At 44.7% G+C, this 15,027-nt stretch overlaps 30 non-coding genes across 30 annotated transcripts; all 30 read right to left on the reverse strand.

Moving 5' to 3' along the window:
• Positions 1 to 29: 29 nt before the first annotated feature.
• On the reverse strand, positions 30 to 148 carry LOC145471043 (5S ribosomal RNA). The gene has a single exon (XR_014042638.1). It is a non-coding gene; the product is annotated as a 5S ribosomal RNA (ribosomal RNA).
• A 386-nt stretch (positions 149 to 534) lies between these two features.
• LOC145471063 (5S ribosomal RNA) lies at positions 535 to 653 on the reverse strand. Its single transcript, XR_014042657.1, has one exon. It is a non-coding gene; the product is annotated as a 5S ribosomal RNA (ribosomal RNA).
• A 385-nt stretch (positions 654 to 1,038) lies between these two features.
• Positions 1,039 to 1,157, reverse strand: LOC145471075 (5S ribosomal RNA). Its single transcript, XR_014042668.1, has one exon. It is a non-coding gene; the product is annotated as a 5S ribosomal RNA (ribosomal RNA).
• Positions 1,158 to 1,543: 386 nt separating this feature from the next.
• Positions 1,544 to 1,662, reverse strand: LOC145471087 (5S ribosomal RNA). The gene has a single exon (XR_014042679.1). It is a non-coding gene; the product is annotated as a 5S ribosomal RNA (ribosomal RNA).
• A 385-nt stretch (positions 1,663 to 2,047) lies between these two features.
• On the reverse strand, positions 2,048 to 2,166 carry LOC145471098 (5S ribosomal RNA). The gene has a single exon (XR_014042690.1). It is a non-coding gene; the product is annotated as a 5S ribosomal RNA (ribosomal RNA).
• A 385-nt stretch (positions 2,167 to 2,551) lies between these two features.
• On the reverse strand, positions 2,552 to 2,670 carry LOC145471049 (5S ribosomal RNA). Its single transcript, XR_014042644.1, has one exon. It is a non-coding gene; the product is annotated as a 5S ribosomal RNA (ribosomal RNA).
• Positions 2,671 to 3,055: 385 nt separating this feature from the next.
• LOC145471054 (5S ribosomal RNA) lies at positions 3,056 to 3,174 on the reverse strand. The gene has a single exon (XR_014042648.1). It is a non-coding gene; the product is annotated as a 5S ribosomal RNA (ribosomal RNA).
• Positions 3,175 to 3,559: 385 nt separating this feature from the next.
• LOC145471055 (5S ribosomal RNA) lies at positions 3,560 to 3,678 on the reverse strand. The gene has a single exon (XR_014042649.1). It is a non-coding gene; the product is annotated as a 5S ribosomal RNA (ribosomal RNA).
• Positions 3,679 to 4,063: 385 nt separating this feature from the next.
• Positions 4,064 to 4,182, reverse strand: LOC145471056 (5S ribosomal RNA). Its single transcript, XR_014042650.1, has one exon. It is a non-coding gene; the product is annotated as a 5S ribosomal RNA (ribosomal RNA).
• Positions 4,183 to 4,567: 385 nt separating this feature from the next.
• On the reverse strand, positions 4,568 to 4,686 carry LOC145471057 (5S ribosomal RNA). The gene has a single exon (XR_014042651.1). It is a non-coding gene; the product is annotated as a 5S ribosomal RNA (ribosomal RNA).
• Positions 4,687 to 5,071: 385 nt separating this feature from the next.
• LOC145471058 (5S ribosomal RNA) lies at positions 5,072 to 5,190 on the reverse strand. Its single transcript, XR_014042652.1, has one exon. It is a non-coding gene; the product is annotated as a 5S ribosomal RNA (ribosomal RNA).
• A 385-nt stretch (positions 5,191 to 5,575) lies between these two features.
• Positions 5,576 to 5,694, reverse strand: LOC145471059 (5S ribosomal RNA). Its single transcript, XR_014042653.1, has one exon. It is a non-coding gene; the product is annotated as a 5S ribosomal RNA (ribosomal RNA).
• Positions 5,695 to 6,079: 385 nt separating this feature from the next.
• LOC145471060 (5S ribosomal RNA) lies at positions 6,080 to 6,198 on the reverse strand. The gene has a single exon (XR_014042654.1). It is a non-coding gene; the product is annotated as a 5S ribosomal RNA (ribosomal RNA).
• Positions 6,199 to 6,583: 385 nt separating this feature from the next.
• LOC145471061 (5S ribosomal RNA) lies at positions 6,584 to 6,702 on the reverse strand. Its single transcript, XR_014042655.1, has one exon. It is a non-coding gene; the product is annotated as a 5S ribosomal RNA (ribosomal RNA).
• Positions 6,703 to 7,087: 385 nt separating this feature from the next.
• Positions 7,088 to 7,206, reverse strand: LOC145471062 (5S ribosomal RNA). The gene has a single exon (XR_014042656.1). It is a non-coding gene; the product is annotated as a 5S ribosomal RNA (ribosomal RNA).
• A 385-nt stretch (positions 7,207 to 7,591) lies between these two features.
• On the reverse strand, positions 7,592 to 7,710 carry LOC145471064 (5S ribosomal RNA). The gene has a single exon (XR_014042658.1). It is a non-coding gene; the product is annotated as a 5S ribosomal RNA (ribosomal RNA).
• Positions 7,711 to 8,095: 385 nt separating this feature from the next.
• LOC145471065 (5S ribosomal RNA) lies at positions 8,096 to 8,214 on the reverse strand. The gene has a single exon (XR_014042659.1). It is a non-coding gene; the product is annotated as a 5S ribosomal RNA (ribosomal RNA).
• Positions 8,215 to 8,599: 385 nt separating this feature from the next.
• Positions 8,600 to 8,718, reverse strand: LOC145471066 (5S ribosomal RNA). The gene has a single exon (XR_014042660.1). It is a non-coding gene; the product is annotated as a 5S ribosomal RNA (ribosomal RNA).
• Positions 8,719 to 9,103: 385 nt separating this feature from the next.
• Positions 9,104 to 9,222, reverse strand: LOC145471067 (5S ribosomal RNA). The gene has a single exon (XR_014042661.1). It is a non-coding gene; the product is annotated as a 5S ribosomal RNA (ribosomal RNA).
• Positions 9,223 to 9,607: 385 nt separating this feature from the next.
• On the reverse strand, positions 9,608 to 9,726 carry LOC145471068 (5S ribosomal RNA). Its single transcript, XR_014042662.1, has one exon. It is a non-coding gene; the product is annotated as a 5S ribosomal RNA (ribosomal RNA).
• Positions 9,727 to 10,111: 385 nt separating this feature from the next.
• Positions 10,112 to 10,230, reverse strand: LOC145471070 (5S ribosomal RNA). The gene has a single exon (XR_014042663.1). It is a non-coding gene; the product is annotated as a 5S ribosomal RNA (ribosomal RNA).
• A 385-nt stretch (positions 10,231 to 10,615) lies between these two features.
• On the reverse strand, positions 10,616 to 10,734 carry LOC145471071 (5S ribosomal RNA). Its single transcript, XR_014042664.1, has one exon. It is a non-coding gene; the product is annotated as a 5S ribosomal RNA (ribosomal RNA).
• A 385-nt stretch (positions 10,735 to 11,119) lies between these two features.
• LOC145471072 (5S ribosomal RNA) lies at positions 11,120 to 11,238 on the reverse strand. Its single transcript, XR_014042665.1, has one exon. It is a non-coding gene; the product is annotated as a 5S ribosomal RNA (ribosomal RNA).
• A 385-nt stretch (positions 11,239 to 11,623) lies between these two features.
• Positions 11,624 to 11,742, reverse strand: LOC145471073 (5S ribosomal RNA). The gene has a single exon (XR_014042666.1). It is a non-coding gene; the product is annotated as a 5S ribosomal RNA (ribosomal RNA).
• A 385-nt stretch (positions 11,743 to 12,127) lies between these two features.
• On the reverse strand, positions 12,128 to 12,246 carry LOC145471074 (5S ribosomal RNA). The gene has a single exon (XR_014042667.1). It is a non-coding gene; the product is annotated as a 5S ribosomal RNA (ribosomal RNA).
• Positions 12,247 to 12,631: 385 nt separating this feature from the next.
• LOC145471076 (5S ribosomal RNA) lies at positions 12,632 to 12,750 on the reverse strand. The gene has a single exon (XR_014042669.1). It is a non-coding gene; the product is annotated as a 5S ribosomal RNA (ribosomal RNA).
• A 385-nt stretch (positions 12,751 to 13,135) lies between these two features.
• Positions 13,136 to 13,254, reverse strand: LOC145471077 (5S ribosomal RNA). The gene has a single exon (XR_014042670.1). It is a non-coding gene; the product is annotated as a 5S ribosomal RNA (ribosomal RNA).
• Positions 13,255 to 13,638: 384 nt separating this feature from the next.
• LOC145471078 (5S ribosomal RNA) lies at positions 13,639 to 13,757 on the reverse strand. Its single transcript, XR_014042671.1, has one exon. It is a non-coding gene; the product is annotated as a 5S ribosomal RNA (ribosomal RNA).
• A 385-nt stretch (positions 13,758 to 14,142) lies between these two features.
• LOC145471079 (5S ribosomal RNA) lies at positions 14,143 to 14,261 on the reverse strand. Its single transcript, XR_014042672.1, has one exon. It is a non-coding gene; the product is annotated as a 5S ribosomal RNA (ribosomal RNA).
• A 385-nt stretch (positions 14,262 to 14,646) lies between these two features.
• LOC145471080 (5S ribosomal RNA) lies at positions 14,647 to 14,765 on the reverse strand. Its single transcript, XR_014042673.1, has one exon. It is a non-coding gene; the product is annotated as a 5S ribosomal RNA (ribosomal RNA).
• Between the last annotated feature and the right edge of the window lie 262 nt (positions 14,766 to 15,027).

Consider the following 15,027-nt stretch of genomic DNA (forward strand, 5'->3'; position numbering starts at 1 on the left):
GAAGAGTCCAGTCCCAAAATGGGTCCAAAAGTCTACAACACGGCGTATTCCCAGGTGGTCACCCAGCCAGGTACTGACGCCGCCCAACAGGACTTGACTTCGGTGATCGGACGAGAACCGGTACGTTCCCTGTGGTGTGGTCGTAGACGAAAGAAACAACTCAAACCTTGCCCAATTGCTTGGACTCTCTTTTAAGTCTCTTAGAAGGAAGGCCTTTAATTGCTGTTGTGATGAATTTCCAATTACGTCTCGGCTACTTAACCCAGAGATTCCAAAGCCAGCTAAGACTTCAAATCACAAAAGGGCGATTCTCCAATGGTCAGTCATCAAAGCCACATTCAAGAGATTGCCTCCAGTGTGCTGCTCAGTGTTGCAGTGCTGTAATCAAACAAGAAAATCTTCTAATATGCTGTCAACTTGCTGGAAAAATAATTCCAAAAAAAAAAAAGACAACATTTTGAAAACAGAGGGATCAATGATGTGGAGGCGTATGGAAATCTTCTCTGAAGAGTCCAGTCCCAAAATGGGTCCAAAAGTCTACAACACGGCGTATTCCCAGGTGGTCACCCAGCCAGGTACTGACGCCGCCCAACAGGACTTGACTTCGGTGATCGGACGAGAACCGGTACGTTCCCTGTGGTGTGGTCGTAGACGAAAGAAACAACTCAAACCTTGCCCAATTGCTTGGACTCTCTTTTAAGTCTCTTAGAAGGAAGGCCTTTAATTGCTGTTGTGATGAATTTCCAATTACGTCTCGGCTACTTAACCCAGAGATTCCAAAGCCAGCTAAGACTTCAAATCACAAAAGGGCGATTCTCCAATGGTCAGTCATCAAAGCCACATTCAAGAGATTGCCTCCAGTGTGCTGCTCAGTGTTGCAGTGCTGTAATCAAACAAGAAAATCTTCTAATATGCTGTCAACTTGCTGGAAAAATAATTCCAAAAAAAAAAAGACAACATTTTGAAAACAGAGGGATCAATGATGTGGAGGCGTATGGAAATCTTCTCTGAAGAGTCCAGTCCCAAAATGGGTCCAAAAGTCTACAACACGGCGTATTCCCAGGTGGTCACCCAGCCAGGTACTGACGCCGCCCAACAGGACTTGACTTCGGTGATCGGACGAGAACCGGTACGTTCCCTGTGGTGTGGTCGTAGACGAAAGAAACAACTCAAACCTTGCCCAATTGCTTGGACTCTCTTTTAAGTCTCTTAGAAGGAAGGCCTTTAATTGCTGTTGTGATGAATTTCCAATTACGTCTCGGCTACTTAACCCAGAGATTCCAAAGCCAGCTAAGACTTCAAATCACAAAAGGGCGATTCTCCAATGGTCAGTCATCAAAGCCACATTCAAGAGATTGCCTCCAGTGTGCTGCTCAGTGTTGCAGTGCTGTAATCAAACAAGAAAATCTTCTAATATGCTGTCAACTTGCTGGAAAAATAATTCCAAAAAAAAAAAAGACAACATTTTGAAAACAGAGGGATCAATGATGTGGAGGCGTATGGAAATCTTCTCTGAAGAGTCCAGTCCCAAAATGGGTCCAAAAGTCTACAACACGGCGTATTCCCAGGTGGTCACCCAGCCAGGTACTGACGCCGCCCAACAGGACTTGACTTCGGTGATCGGACGAGAACCGGTACGTTCCCTGTGGTGTGGTCGTAGACGAAAGAAACAACTCAAACCTTGCCCAATTGCTTGGACTCTCTTTTAAGTCTCTTAGAAGGAAGGCCTTTAATTGCTGTTGTGATGAATTTCCAATTACGTCTCGGCTACTTAACCCAGAGATTCCAAAGCCAGCTAAGACTTCAAATCACAAAAGGGCGATTCTCCAATGGTCAGTCATCAAAGCCACATTCAAGAGATTGCCTCCAGTGTGCTGCTCAGTGTTGCAGTGCTGTAATCAAACAAGAAAATCTTCTAATATGCTGTCAACTTGCTGGAAAAATAATTCCAAAAAAAAAAAGACAACATTTTGAAAACAGAGGGATCAATGATGTGGAGGCGTATGGAAATCTTCTCTGAAGAGTCCAGTCCCAAAATGGGTCCAAAAGTCTACAACACGGCGTATTCCCAGGTGGTCACCCAGCCAGGTACTGACGCCGCCCAACAGGACTTGACTTCGGTGATCGGACGAGAACCGGTACGTTCCCTGTGGTGTGGTCGTAGACGAAAGAAACAACTCAAACCTTGCCCAATTGCTTGGACTCTCTTTTAAGTCTCTTAGAAGGAAGGCCTTTAATTGCTGTTGTGATGAATTTCCAATTACGTCTCGGCTACTTAACCCAGAGATTCCAAAGCCAGCTAAGACTTCAAATCACAAAAGGGCGATTCTCCAATGGTCAGTCATCAAAGCCACATTCAAGAGATTGCCTCCAGTGTGCTGCTCAGTGTTGCAGTGCTGTAATCAAACAAGAAAATCTTCTAATATGCTGTCAACTTGCTGGAAAAATAATTCCAAAAAAAAAAAGACAACATTTTGAAAACAGAGGGATCAATGATGTGGAGGCGTATGGAAATCTTCTCTGAAGAGTCCAGTCCCAAAATGGGTCCAAAAGTCTACAACACGGCGTATTCCCAGGTGGTCACCCAGCCAGGTACTGACGCCGCCCAACAGGACTTGACTTCGGTGATCGGACGAGAACCGGTACGTTCCCTGTGGTGTGGTCGTAGACGAAAGAAACAACTCAAACCTTGCCCAATTGCTTGGACTCTCTTTTAAGTCTCTTAGAAGGAAGGCCTTTAATTGCTGTTGTGATGAATTTCCAATTACGTCTCGGCTACTTAACCCAGAGATTCCAAAGCCAGCTAAGACTTCAAATCACAAAAGGGCGATTCTCCAATGGTCAGTCATCAAAGCCACATTCAAGAGATTGCCTCCAGTGTGCTGCTCAGTGTTGCAGTGCTGTAATCAAACAAGAAAATCTTCTAATATGCTGTCAACTTGCTGGAAAAATAATTCCAAAAAAAAAAAGACAACATTTTGAAAACAGAGGGATCAATGATGTGGAGGCGTATGGAAATCTTCTCTGAAGAGTCCAGTCCCAAAATGGGTCCAAAAGTCTACAACACGGCGTATTCCCAGGTGGTCACCCAGCCAGGTACTGACGCCGCCCAACAGGACTTGACTTCGGTGATCGGACGAGAACCGGTACGTTCCCTGTGGTGTGGTCGTAGACGAAAGAAACAACTCAAACCTTGCCCAATTGCTTGGACTCTCTTTTAAGTCTCTTAGAAGGAAGGCCTTTAATTGCTGTTGTGATGAATTTCCAATTACGTCTCGGCTACTTAACCCAGAGATTCCAAAGCCAGCTAAGACTTCAAATCACAAAAGGGCGATTCTCCAATGGTCAGTCATCAAAGCCACATTCAAGAGATTGCCTCCAGTGTGCTGCTCAGTGTTGCAGTGCTGTAATCAAACAAGAAAATCTTCTAATATGCTGTCAACTTGCTGGAAAAATAATTCCAAAAAAAAAAAGACAACATTTTGAAAACAGAGGGATCAATGATGTGGAGGCGTATGGAAATCTTCTCTGAAGAGTCCAGTCCCAAAATGGGTCCAAAAGTCTACAACACGGCGTATTCCCAGGTGGTCACCCAGCCAGGTACTGACGCCGCCCAACAGGACTTGACTTCGGTGATCGGACGAGAACCGGTACGTTCCCTGTGGTGTGGTCGTAGACGAAAGAAACAACTCAAACCTTGCCCAATTGCTTGGACTCTCTTTTAAGTCTCTTAGAAGGAAGGCCTTTAATTGCTGTTGTGATGAATTTCCAATTACGTCTCGGCTACTTAACCCAGAGATTCCAAAGCCAGCTAAGACTTCAAATCACAAAAGGGCGATTCTCCAATGGTCAGTCATCAAAGCCACATTCAAGAGATTGCCTCCAGTGTGCTGCTCAGTGTTGCAGTGCTGTAATCAAACAAGAAAATCTTCTAATATGCTGTCAACTTGCTGGAAAAATAATTCCAAAAAAAAAAAGACAACATTTTGAAAACAGAGGGATCAATGATGTGGAGGCGTATGGAAATCTTCTCTGAAGAGTCCAGTCCCAAAATGGGTCCAAAAGTCTACAACACGGCGTATTCCCAGGTGGTCACCCAGCCAGGTACTGACGCCGCCCAACAGGACTTGACTTCGGTGATCGGACGAGAACCGGTACGTTCCCTGTGGTGTGGTCGTAGACGAAAGAAACAACTCAAACCTTGCCCAATTGCTTGGACTCTCTTTTAAGTCTCTTAGAAGGAAGGCCTTTAATTGCTGTTGTGATGAATTTCCAATTACGTCTCGGCTACTTAACCCAGAGATTCCAAAGCCAGCTAAGACTTCAAATCACAAAAGGGCGATTCTCCAATGGTCAGTCATCAAAGCCACATTCAAGAGATTGCCTCCAGTGTGCTGCTCAGTGTTGCAGTGCTGTAATCAAACAAGAAAATCTTCTAATATGCTGTCAACTTGCTGGAAAAATAATTCCAAAAAAAAAAAGACAACATTTTGAAAACAGAGGGATCAATGATGTGGAGGCGTATGGAAATCTTCTCTGAAGAGTCCAGTCCCAAAATGGGTCCAAAAGTCTACAACACGGCGTATTCCCAGGTGGTCACCCAGCCAGGTACTGACGCCGCCCAACAGGACTTGACTTCGGTGATCGGACGAGAACCGGTACGTTCCCTGTGGTGTGGTCGTAGACGAAAGAAACAACTCAAACCTTGCCCAATTGCTTGGACTCTCTTTTAAGTCTCTTAGAAGGAAGGCCTTTAATTGCTGTTGTGATGAATTTCCAATTACGTCTCGGCTACTTAACCCAGAGATTCCAAAGCCAGCTAAGACTTCAAATCACAAAAGGGCGATTCTCCAATGGTCAGTCATCAAAGCCACATTCAAGAGATTGCCTCCAGTGTGCTGCTCAGTGTTGCAGTGCTGTAATCAAACAAGAAAATCTTCTAATATGCTGTCAACTTGCTGGAAAAATAATTCCAAAAAAAAAAAGACAACATTTTGAAAACAGAGGGATCAATGATGTGGAGGCGTATGGAAATCTTCTCTGAAGAGTCCAGTCCCAAAATGGGTCCAAAAGTCTACAACACGGCGTATTCCCAGGTGGTCACCCAGCCAGGTACTGACGCCGCCCAACAGGACTTGACTTCGGTGATCGGACGAGAACCGGTACGTTCCCTGTGGTGTGGTCGTAGACGAAAGAAACAACTCAAACCTTGCCCAATTGCTTGGACTCTCTTTTAAGTCTCTTAGAAGGAAGGCCTTTAATTGCTGTTGTGATGAATTTCCAATTACGTCTCGGCTACTTAACCCAGAGATTCCAAAGCCAGCTAAGACTTCAAATCACAAAAGGGCGATTCTCCAATGGTCAGTCATCAAAGCCACATTCAAGAGATTGCCTCCAGTGTGCTGCTCAGTGTTGCAGTGCTGTAATCAAACAAGAAAATCTTCTAATATGCTGTCAACTTGCTGGAAAAATAATTCCAAAAAAAAAAAGACAACATTTTGAAAACAGAGGGATCAATGATGTGGAGGCGTATGGAAATCTTCTCTGAAGAGTCCAGTCCCAAAATGGGTCCAAAAGTCTACAACACGGCGTATTCCCAGGTGGTCACCCAGCCAGGTACTGACGCCGCCCAACAGGACTTGACTTCGGTGATCGGACGAGAACCGGTACGTTCCCTGTGGTGTGGTCGTAGACGAAAGAAACAACTCAAACCTTGCCCAATTGCTTGGACTCTCTTTTAAGTCTCTTAGAAGGAAGGCCTTTAATTGCTGTTGTGATGAATTTCCAATTACGTCTCGGCTACTTAACCCAGAGATTCCAAAGCCAGCTAAGACTTCAAATCACAAAAGGGCGATTCTCCAATGGTCAGTCATCAAAGCCACATTCAAGAGATTGCCTCCAGTGTGCTGCTCAGTGTTGCAGTGCTGTAATCAAACAAGAAAATCTTCTAATATGCTGTCAACTTGCTGGAAAAATAATTCCAAAAAAAAAAAGACAACATTTTGAAAACAGAGGGATCAATGATGTGGAGGCGTATGGAAATCTTCTCTGAAGAGTCCAGTCCCAAAATGGGTCCAAAAGTCTACAACACGGCGTATTCCCAGGTGGTCACCCAGCCAGGTACTGACGCCGCCCAACAGGACTTGACTTCGGTGATCGGACGAGAACCGGTACGTTCCCTGTGGTGTGGTCGTAGACGAAAGAAACAACTCAAACCTTGCCCAATTGCTTGGACTCTCTTTTAAGTCTCTTAGAAGGAAGGCCTTTAATTGCTGTTGTGATGAATTTCCAATTACGTCTCGGCTACTTAACCCAGAGATTCCAAAGCCAGCTAAGACTTCAAATCACAAAAGGGCGATTCTCCAATGGTCAGTCATCAAAGCCACATTCAAGAGATTGCCTCCAGTGTGCTGCTCAGTGTTGCAGTGCTGTAATCAAACAAGAAAATCTTCTAATATGCTGTCAACTTGCTGGAAAAATAATTCCAAAAAAAAAAAGACAACATTTTGAAAACAGAGGGATCAATGATGTGGAGGCGTATGGAAATCTTCTCTGAAGAGTCCAGTCCCAAAATGGGTCCAAAAGTCTACAACACGGCGTATTCCCAGGTGGTCACCCAGCCAGGTACTGACGCCGCCCAACAGGACTTGACTTCGGTGATCGGACGAGAACCGGTACGTTCCCTGTGGTGTGGTCGTAGACGAAAGAAACAACTCAAACCTTGCCCAATTGCTTGGACTCTCTTTTAAGTCTCTTAGAAGGAAGGCCTTTAATTGCTGTTGTGATGAATTTCCAATTACGTCTCGGCTACTTAACCCAGAGATTCCAAAGCCAGCTAAGACTTCAAATCACAAAAGGGCGATTCTCCAATGGTCAGTCATCAAAGCCACATTCAAGAGATTGCCTCCAGTGTGCTGCTCAGTGTTGCAGTGCTGTAATCAAACAAGAAAATCTTCTAATATGCTGTCAACTTGCTGGAAAAATAATTCCAAAAAAAAAAAGACAACATTTTGAAAACAGAGGGATCAATGATGTGGAGGCGTATGGAAATCTTCTCTGAAGAGTCCAGTCCCAAAATGGGTCCAAAAGTCTACAACACGGCGTATTCCCAGGTGGTCACCCAGCCAGGTACTGACGCCGCCCAACAGGACTTGACTTCGGTGATCGGACGAGAACCGGTACGTTCCCTGTGGTGTGGTCGTAGACGAAAGAAACAACTCAAACCTTGCCCAATTGCTTGGACTCTCTTTTAAGTCTCTTAGAAGGAAGGCCTTTAATTGCTGTTGTGATGAATTTCCAATTACGTCTCGGCTACTTAACCCAGAGATTCCAAAGCCAGCTAAGACTTCAAATCACAAAAGGGCGATTCTCCAATGGTCAGTCATCAAAGCCACATTCAAGAGATTGCCTCCAGTGTGCTGCTCAGTGTTGCAGTGCTGTAATCAAACAAGAAAATCTTCTAATATGCTGTCAACTTGCTGGAAAAATAATTCCAAAAAAAAAAAGACAACATTTTGAAAACAGAGGGATCAATGATGTGGAGGCGTATGGAAATCTTCTCTGAAGAGTCCAGTCCCAAAATGGGTCCAAAAGTCTACAACACGGCGTATTCCCAGGTGGTCACCCAGCCAGGTACTGACGCCGCCCAACAGGACTTGACTTCGGTGATCGGACGAGAACCGGTACGTTCCCTGTGGTGTGGTCGTAGACGAAAGAAACAACTCAAACCTTGCCCAATTGCTTGGACTCTCTTTTAAGTCTCTTAGAAGGAAGGCCTTTAATTGCTGTTGTGATGAATTTCCAATTACGTCTCGGCTACTTAACCCAGAGATTCCAAAGCCAGCTAAGACTTCAAATCACAAAAGGGCGATTCTCCAATGGTCAGTCATCAAAGCCACATTCAAGAGATTGCCTCCAGTGTGCTGCTCAGTGTTGCAGTGCTGTAATCAAACAAGAAAATCTTCTAATATGCTGTCAACTTGCTGGAAAAATAATTCCAAAAAAAAAAAGACAACATTTTGAAAACAGAGGGATCAATGATGTGGAGGCGTATGGAAATCTTCTCTGAAGAGTCCAGTCCCAAAATGGGTCCAAAAGTCTACAACACGGCGTATTCCCAGGTGGTCACCCAGCCAGGTACTGACGCCGCCCAACAGGACTTGACTTCGGTGATCGGACGAGAACCGGTACGTTCCCTGTGGTGTGGTCGTAGACGAAAGAAACAACTCAAACCTTGCCCAATTGCTTGGACTCTCTTTTAAGTCTCTTAGAAGGAAGGCCTTTAATTGCTGTTGTGATGAATTTCCAATTACGTCTCGGCTACTTAACCCAGAGATTCCAAAGCCAGCTAAGACTTCAAATCACAAAAGGGCGATTCTCCAATGGTCAGTCATCAAAGCCACATTCAAGAGATTGCCTCCAGTGTGCTGCTCAGTGTTGCAGTGCTGTAATCAAACAAGAAAATCTTCTAATATGCTGTCAACTTGCTGGAAAAATAATTCCAAAAAAAAAAAGACAACATTTTGAAAACAGAGGGATCAATGATGTGGAGGCGTATGGAAATCTTCTCTGAAGAGTCCAGTCCCAAAATGGGTCCAAAAGTCTACAACACGGCGTATTCCCAGGTGGTCACCCAGCCAGGTACTGACGCCGCCCAACAGGACTTGACTTCGGTGATCGGACGAGAACCGGTACGTTCCCTGTGGTGTGGTCGTAGACGAAAGAAACAACTCAAACCTTGCCCAATTGCTTGGACTCTCTTTTAAGTCTCTTAGAAGGAAGGCCTTTAATTGCTGTTGTGATGAATTTCCAATTACGTCTCGGCTACTTAACCCAGAGATTCCAAAGCCAGCTAAGACTTCAAATCACAAAAGGGCGATTCTCCAATGGTCAGTCATCAAAGCCACATTCAAGAGATTGCCTCCAGTGTGCTGCTCAGTGTTGCAGTGCTGTAATCAAACAAGAAAATCTTCTAATATGCTGTCAACTTGCTGGAAAAATAATTCCAAAAAAAAAAAGACAACATTTTGAAAACAGAGGGATCAATGATGTGGAGGCGTATGGAAATCTTCTCTGAAGAGTCCAGTCCCAAAATGGGTCCAAAAGTCTACAACACGGCGTATTCCCAGGTGGTCACCCAGCCAGGTACTGACGCCGCCCAACAGGACTTGACTTCGGTGATCGGACGAGAACCGGTACGTTCCCTGTGGTGTGGTCGTAGACGAAAGAAACAACTCAAACCTTGCCCAATTGCTTGGACTCTCTTTTAAGTCTCTTAGAAGGAAGGCCTTTAATTGCTGTTGTGATGAATTTCCAATTACGTCTCGGCTACTTAACCCAGAGATTCCAAAGCCAGCTAAGACTTCAAATCACAAAAGGGCGATTCTCCAATGGTCAGTCATCAAAGCCACATTCAAGAGATTGCCTCCAGTGTGCTGCTCAGTGTTGCAGTGCTGTAATCAAACAAGAAAATCTTCTAATATGCTGTCAACTTGCTGGAAAAATAATTCCAAAAAAAAAAAGACAACATTTTGAAAACAGAGGGATCAATGATGTGGAGGCGTATGGAAATCTTCTCTGAAGAGTCCAGTCCCAAAATGGGTCCAAAAGTCTACAACACGGCGTATTCCCAGGTGGTCACCCAGCCAGGTACTGACGCCGCCCAACAGGACTTGACTTCGGTGATCGGACGAGAACCGGTACGTTCCCTGTGGTGTGGTCGTAGACGAAAGAAACAACTCAAACCTTGCCCAATTGCTTGGACTCTCTTTTAAGTCTCTTAGAAGGAAGGCCTTTAATTGCTGTTGTGATGAATTTCCAATTACGTCTCGGCTACTTAACCCAGAGATTCCAAAGCCAGCTAAGACTTCAAATCACAAAAGGGCGATTCTCCAATGGTCAGTCATCAAAGCCACATTCAAGAGATTGCCTCCAGTGTGCTGCTCAGTGTTGCAGTGCTGTAATCAAACAAGAAAATCTTCTAATATGCTGTCAACTTGCTGGAAAAATAATTCCAAAAAAAAAAAGACAACATTTTGAAAACAGAGGGATCAATGATGTGGAGGCGTATGGAAATCTTCTCTGAAGAGTCCAGTCCCAAAATGGGTCCAAAAGTCTACAACACGGCGTATTCCCAGGTGGTCACCCAGCCAGGTACTGACGCCGCCCAACAGGACTTGACTTCGGTGATCGGACGAGAACCGGTACGTTCCCTGTGGTGTGGTCGTAGACGAAAGAAACAACTCAAACCTTGCCCAATTGCTTGGACTCTCTTTTAAGTCTCTTAGAAGGAAGGCCTTTAATTGCTGTTGTGATGAATTTCCAATTACGTCTCGGCTACTTAACCCAGAGATTCCAAAGCCAGCTAAGACTTCAAATCACAAAAGGGCGATTCTCCAATGGTCAGTCATCAAAGCCACATTCAAGAGATTGCCTCCAGTGTGCTGCTCAGTGTTGCAGTGCTGTAATCAAACAAGAAAATCTTCTAATATGCTGTCAACTTGCTGGAAAAATAATTCCAAAAAAAAAAAGACAACATTTTGAAAACAGAGGGATCAATGATGTGGAGGCGTATGGAAATCTTCTCTGAAGAGTCCAGTCCCAAAATGGGTCCAAAAGTCTACAACACGGCGTATTCCCAGGTGGTCACCCAGCCAGGTACTGACGCCGCCCAACAGGACTTGACTTCGGTGATCGGACGAGAACCGGTACGTTCCCTGTGGTGTGGTCGTAGACGAAAGAAACAACTCAAACCTTGCCCAATTGCTTGGACTCTCTTTTAAGTCTCTTAGAAGGAAGGCCTTTAATTGCTGTTGTGATGAATTTCCAATTACGTCTCGGCTACTTAACCCAGAGATTCCAAAGCCAGCTAAGACTTCAAATCACAAAAGGGCGATTCTCCAATGGTCAGTCATCAAAGCCACATTCAAGAGATTGCCTCCAGTGTGCTGCTCAGTGTTGCAGTGCTGTAATCAAACAAGAAAATCTTCTAATATGCTGTCAACTTGCTGGAAAAATAATTCCAAAAAAAAAAAGACAACATTTTGAAAACAGAGGGATCAATGATGTGGAGGCGTATGGAAATCTTCTCTGAAGAGTCCAGTCCCAAAATGGGTCCAAAAGTCTACAACACGGCGTATTCCCAGGTGGTCACCCAGCCAGGTACTGACGCCGCCCAACAGGACTTGACTTCGGTGATCGGACGAGAACCGGTACGTTCCCTGTGGTGTGGTCGTAGACGAAAGAAACAACTCAAACCTTGCCCAATTGCTTGGACTCTCTTTTAAGTCTCTTAGAAGGAAGGCCTTTAATTGCTGTTGTGATGAATTTCCAATTACGTCTCGGCTACTTAACCCAGAGATTCCAAAGCCAGCTAAGACTTCAAATCACAAAAGGGCGATTCTCCAATGGTCAGTCATCAAAGCCACATTCAAGAGATTGCCTCCAGTGTGCTGCTCAGTGTTGCAGTGCTGTAATCAAACAAGAAAATCTTCTAATATGCTGTCAACTTGCTGGAAAAATAATTCCAAAAAAAAAAAGACAACATTTTGAAAACAGAGGGATCAATGATGTGGAGGCGTATGGAAATCTTCTCTGAAGAGTCCAGTCCCAAAATGGGTCCAAAAGTCTACAACACGGCGTATTCCCAGGTGGTCACCCAGCCAGGTACTGACGCCGCCCAACAGGACTTGACTTCGGTGATCGGACGAGAACCGGTACGTTCCCTGTGGTGTGGTCGTAGACGAAAGAAACAACTCAAACCTTGCCCAATTGCTTGGACTCTCTTTTAAGTCTCTTAGAAGGAAGGCCTTTAATTGCTGTTGTGATGAATTTCCAATTACGTCTCGGCTACTTAACCCAGAGATTCCAAAGCCAGCTAAGACTTCAAATCACAAAAGGGCGATTCTCCAATGGTCAGTCATCAAAGCCACATTCAAGAGATTGCCTCCAGTGTGCTGCTCAGTGTTGCAGTGCTGTAATCAAACAAGAAAATCTTCTAATATGCTGTCAACTTGCTGGAAAAATAATTCCAAAAAAAAAAAGACAACATTTTGAAAACAGAGGGATCAATGATGTGGAGGCGTATGGAAATCTTCTCTGAAGAGTCCAGTCCCAAAATGGGTCCAAAAGTCTACAACACGGCGTATTCCCAGGTGGTCACCCAGCCAGGTACTGACGCCGCCCAACAGGACTTGACTTCGGTGATCGGACGAGAACCGGTACGTTCCCTGTGGTGTGGTCGTAGACGAAAGAAACAACTCAAACCTTGCCCAATTGCTTGGACTCTCTTTTAAGTCTCTTAGAAGGAAGGCCTTTAATTGCTGTTGTGATGAATTTCCAATTACGTCTCGGCTACTTAACCCAGAGATTCCAAAGCCAGCTAAGACTTCAAATCACAAAAGGGCGATTCTCCAATGGTCAGTCATCAAAGCCACATTCAAGAGATTGCCTCCAGTGTGCTGCTCAGTGTTGCAGTGCTGTAATCAAACAAGAAAATCTTCTAATATGCTGTCAACTTGCTGGAAAAATAATTCCAAAAAAAAAAAGACAACATTTTGAAAACAGAGGGATCAATGATGTGGAGGCGTATGGAAATCTTCTCTGAAGAGTCCAGTCCCAAAATGGGTCCAAAAGTCTACAACACGGCGTATTCCCAGGTGGTCACCCAGCCAGGTACTGACGCCGCCCAACAGGACTTGACTTCGGTGATCGGACGAGAACCGGTACGTTCCCTGTGGTGTGGTCGTAGACGAAAGAAACAACTCAAACCTTGCCCAATTGCTTGGACTCTCTTTTAAGTCTCTTAGAAGGAAGGCCTTTAATTGCTGTTGTGATGAATTTCCAATTACGTCTCGGCTACTCAACCCAGAGATTCCAAAGCCAGCTAAGACTTCAAATCACAAAAGGGCGATTCTCCAATGGTCAGTCATCAAAGCCACATTCAAGAGATTGCCTCCAGTGTGCTGCTCAGTGTTGCAGTGCTGTAATCAAACAAGAAAATCTTCTAATATGCTGTCAACTTGCTGGAAAAATAATTCCAAAAAAAAAAAGACAACATTTTGAAAACAGAGGGATCAATGATGTGGAGGCGTATGGAAATCTTCTCTGAAGAGTCCAGTCCCAAAATGGGTCCAAAAGTCTACAACACGGCGTATTCCCAGGTGGTCACCCAGCCAGGTACTGACGCCGCCCAACAGGACTTGACTTCGGTGATCGGACGAGAACCGGTACGTTCCCTGTGGTGTGGTCGTAGACGAAAGAAACAACTCAAACCTTGCCCAATTGCTTGGACTCTCTTTTAAGTCTCTTAGAAGGAAGGCCTTTAATTGCTGTTGTGATGAATTTCCAATTACGTCTCGGCTACTTAACCCAGAGATTCCAAAGCCAGCTAAGACTTCAAATCACAAAAGGGCGATTCTCCAATGGTCAGTCATCAAAGCCACATTCAAGAGATTGCCTCCAGTGTGCTGCTCAGTGTTGCAGTGCTGTAATCAAACAAGAAAATCTTCTAATATGCTGTCAACTTGCTGGAAAAATAATTCCAAAAAAAAAAGACAACATTTTGAAAACAGAGGGATCAATGATGTGGAGGCGTATGGAAATCTTCTCTGAAGAGTCCAGTCCCAAAATGGGTCCAAAAGTCTACAACACGGCGTATTCCCAGGTGGTCACCCAGCCAGGTACTGACGCCGCCCAACAGGACTTGACTTCGGTGATCGGACGAGAACCGGTACGTTCCCTGTGGTGTGGTCGTAGACGAAAGAAACAACTCAAACCTTGCCCAATTGCTTGGACTCTCTTTTAAGTCTCTTAGAAGGAAGGCCTTTAATTGCTGTTGTGATGAATTTCCAATTACGTCTCGGCTACTTAACCCAGAGATTCCAAAGCCAGCTAAGACTTCAAATCACAAAAGGGCGATTCTCCAATGGTCAGTCATCAAAGCCACATTCAAGAGATTGCCTCCAGTGTGCTGCTCAGTGTTGCAGTGCTGTAATCAAACAAGAAAATCTTCTAATATGCTGTCAACTTGCTGGAAAAATAATTCCAAAAAAAAAAAGACAACATTTTGAAAACAGAGGGATCAATGATGTGGAGGCGTATGGAAATCTTCTCTGAAGAGTCCAGTCCCAAAATGGGTCCAAAAGTCTACAACACGGCGTATTCCCAGGTGGTCACCCAGCCAGGTACTGACGCCGCCCAACAGGACTTGACTTCGGTGATCGGACGAGAACCGGTACGTTCCCTGTGGTGTGGTCGTAGACGAAAGAAACAACTCAAACCTTGCCCAATTGCTTGGACTCTCTTTTAAGTCTCTTAGAAGGAAGGCCTTTAATTGCTGTTGTGATGAATTTCCAATTACGTCTCGGCTACTTAACCCAGAGATTCCAAAGCCAGCTAAGACTTCAAATCACAAAAGGGCGATTCTCCAATGGTCAGTCATCAAAGCCACATTCAAGAGATTGCCTCCAGTGTGCTGCTCAGTGTTGCAGTGCTGTAATCAAACAAGAAAATCTTCTAATATGCTGTCAACTTGCTGGAAAAATAATTCCAAAAAAAAAAAGACAACATTTTGAAAACAGAGGGATCAATGATGTGGAGGCGTATGGAAATCTTCTCTGAAGAGTCCAGTCCCAAAATGGGTCCAAAAGTCTACAACACGGCGTATTCCCAGGTGGTCACCCAGCCAGGTACTGACGCCGCCCAACAGGACTTGACTTCGGTGATCGGACGAGAACCGGTACGTTCCCTGTGGTGTGGTCGTAGACGAAAGAAACAACTCAAACCTTGCCCAATTGCTTGGACTCTCTTTTAAGTCTCTTAGAAGGAAGGCCTTTAATTGCTGTTGTGATGAATTTCCAATTACGTCTCGGCTACTTAACCCAGAGATTCCAAAGCCAGCTAAGACTTCAAATCACAAAAGGGCGATTCTCCAATGGTCAGTCATCAAAGCCACATTCAAGAGATTGCCTCCAGTGTGCTGCTCAGTGTTGCAGTGCTGTAATCAAACAAGAAAATCTTCTAATATGC

Source organism: Orbicella franksi, unplaced genomic scaffold (genome assembly GCF_964199315.1).
Source record: "Orbicella franksi unplaced genomic scaffold, jaOrbFran1.1 SCAFFOLD_326, whole genome shotgun sequence".
Taxonomy (NCBI): domain Eukaryota; kingdom Metazoa; phylum Cnidaria; class Anthozoa; order Scleractinia; family Merulinidae; genus Orbicella; species Orbicella franksi.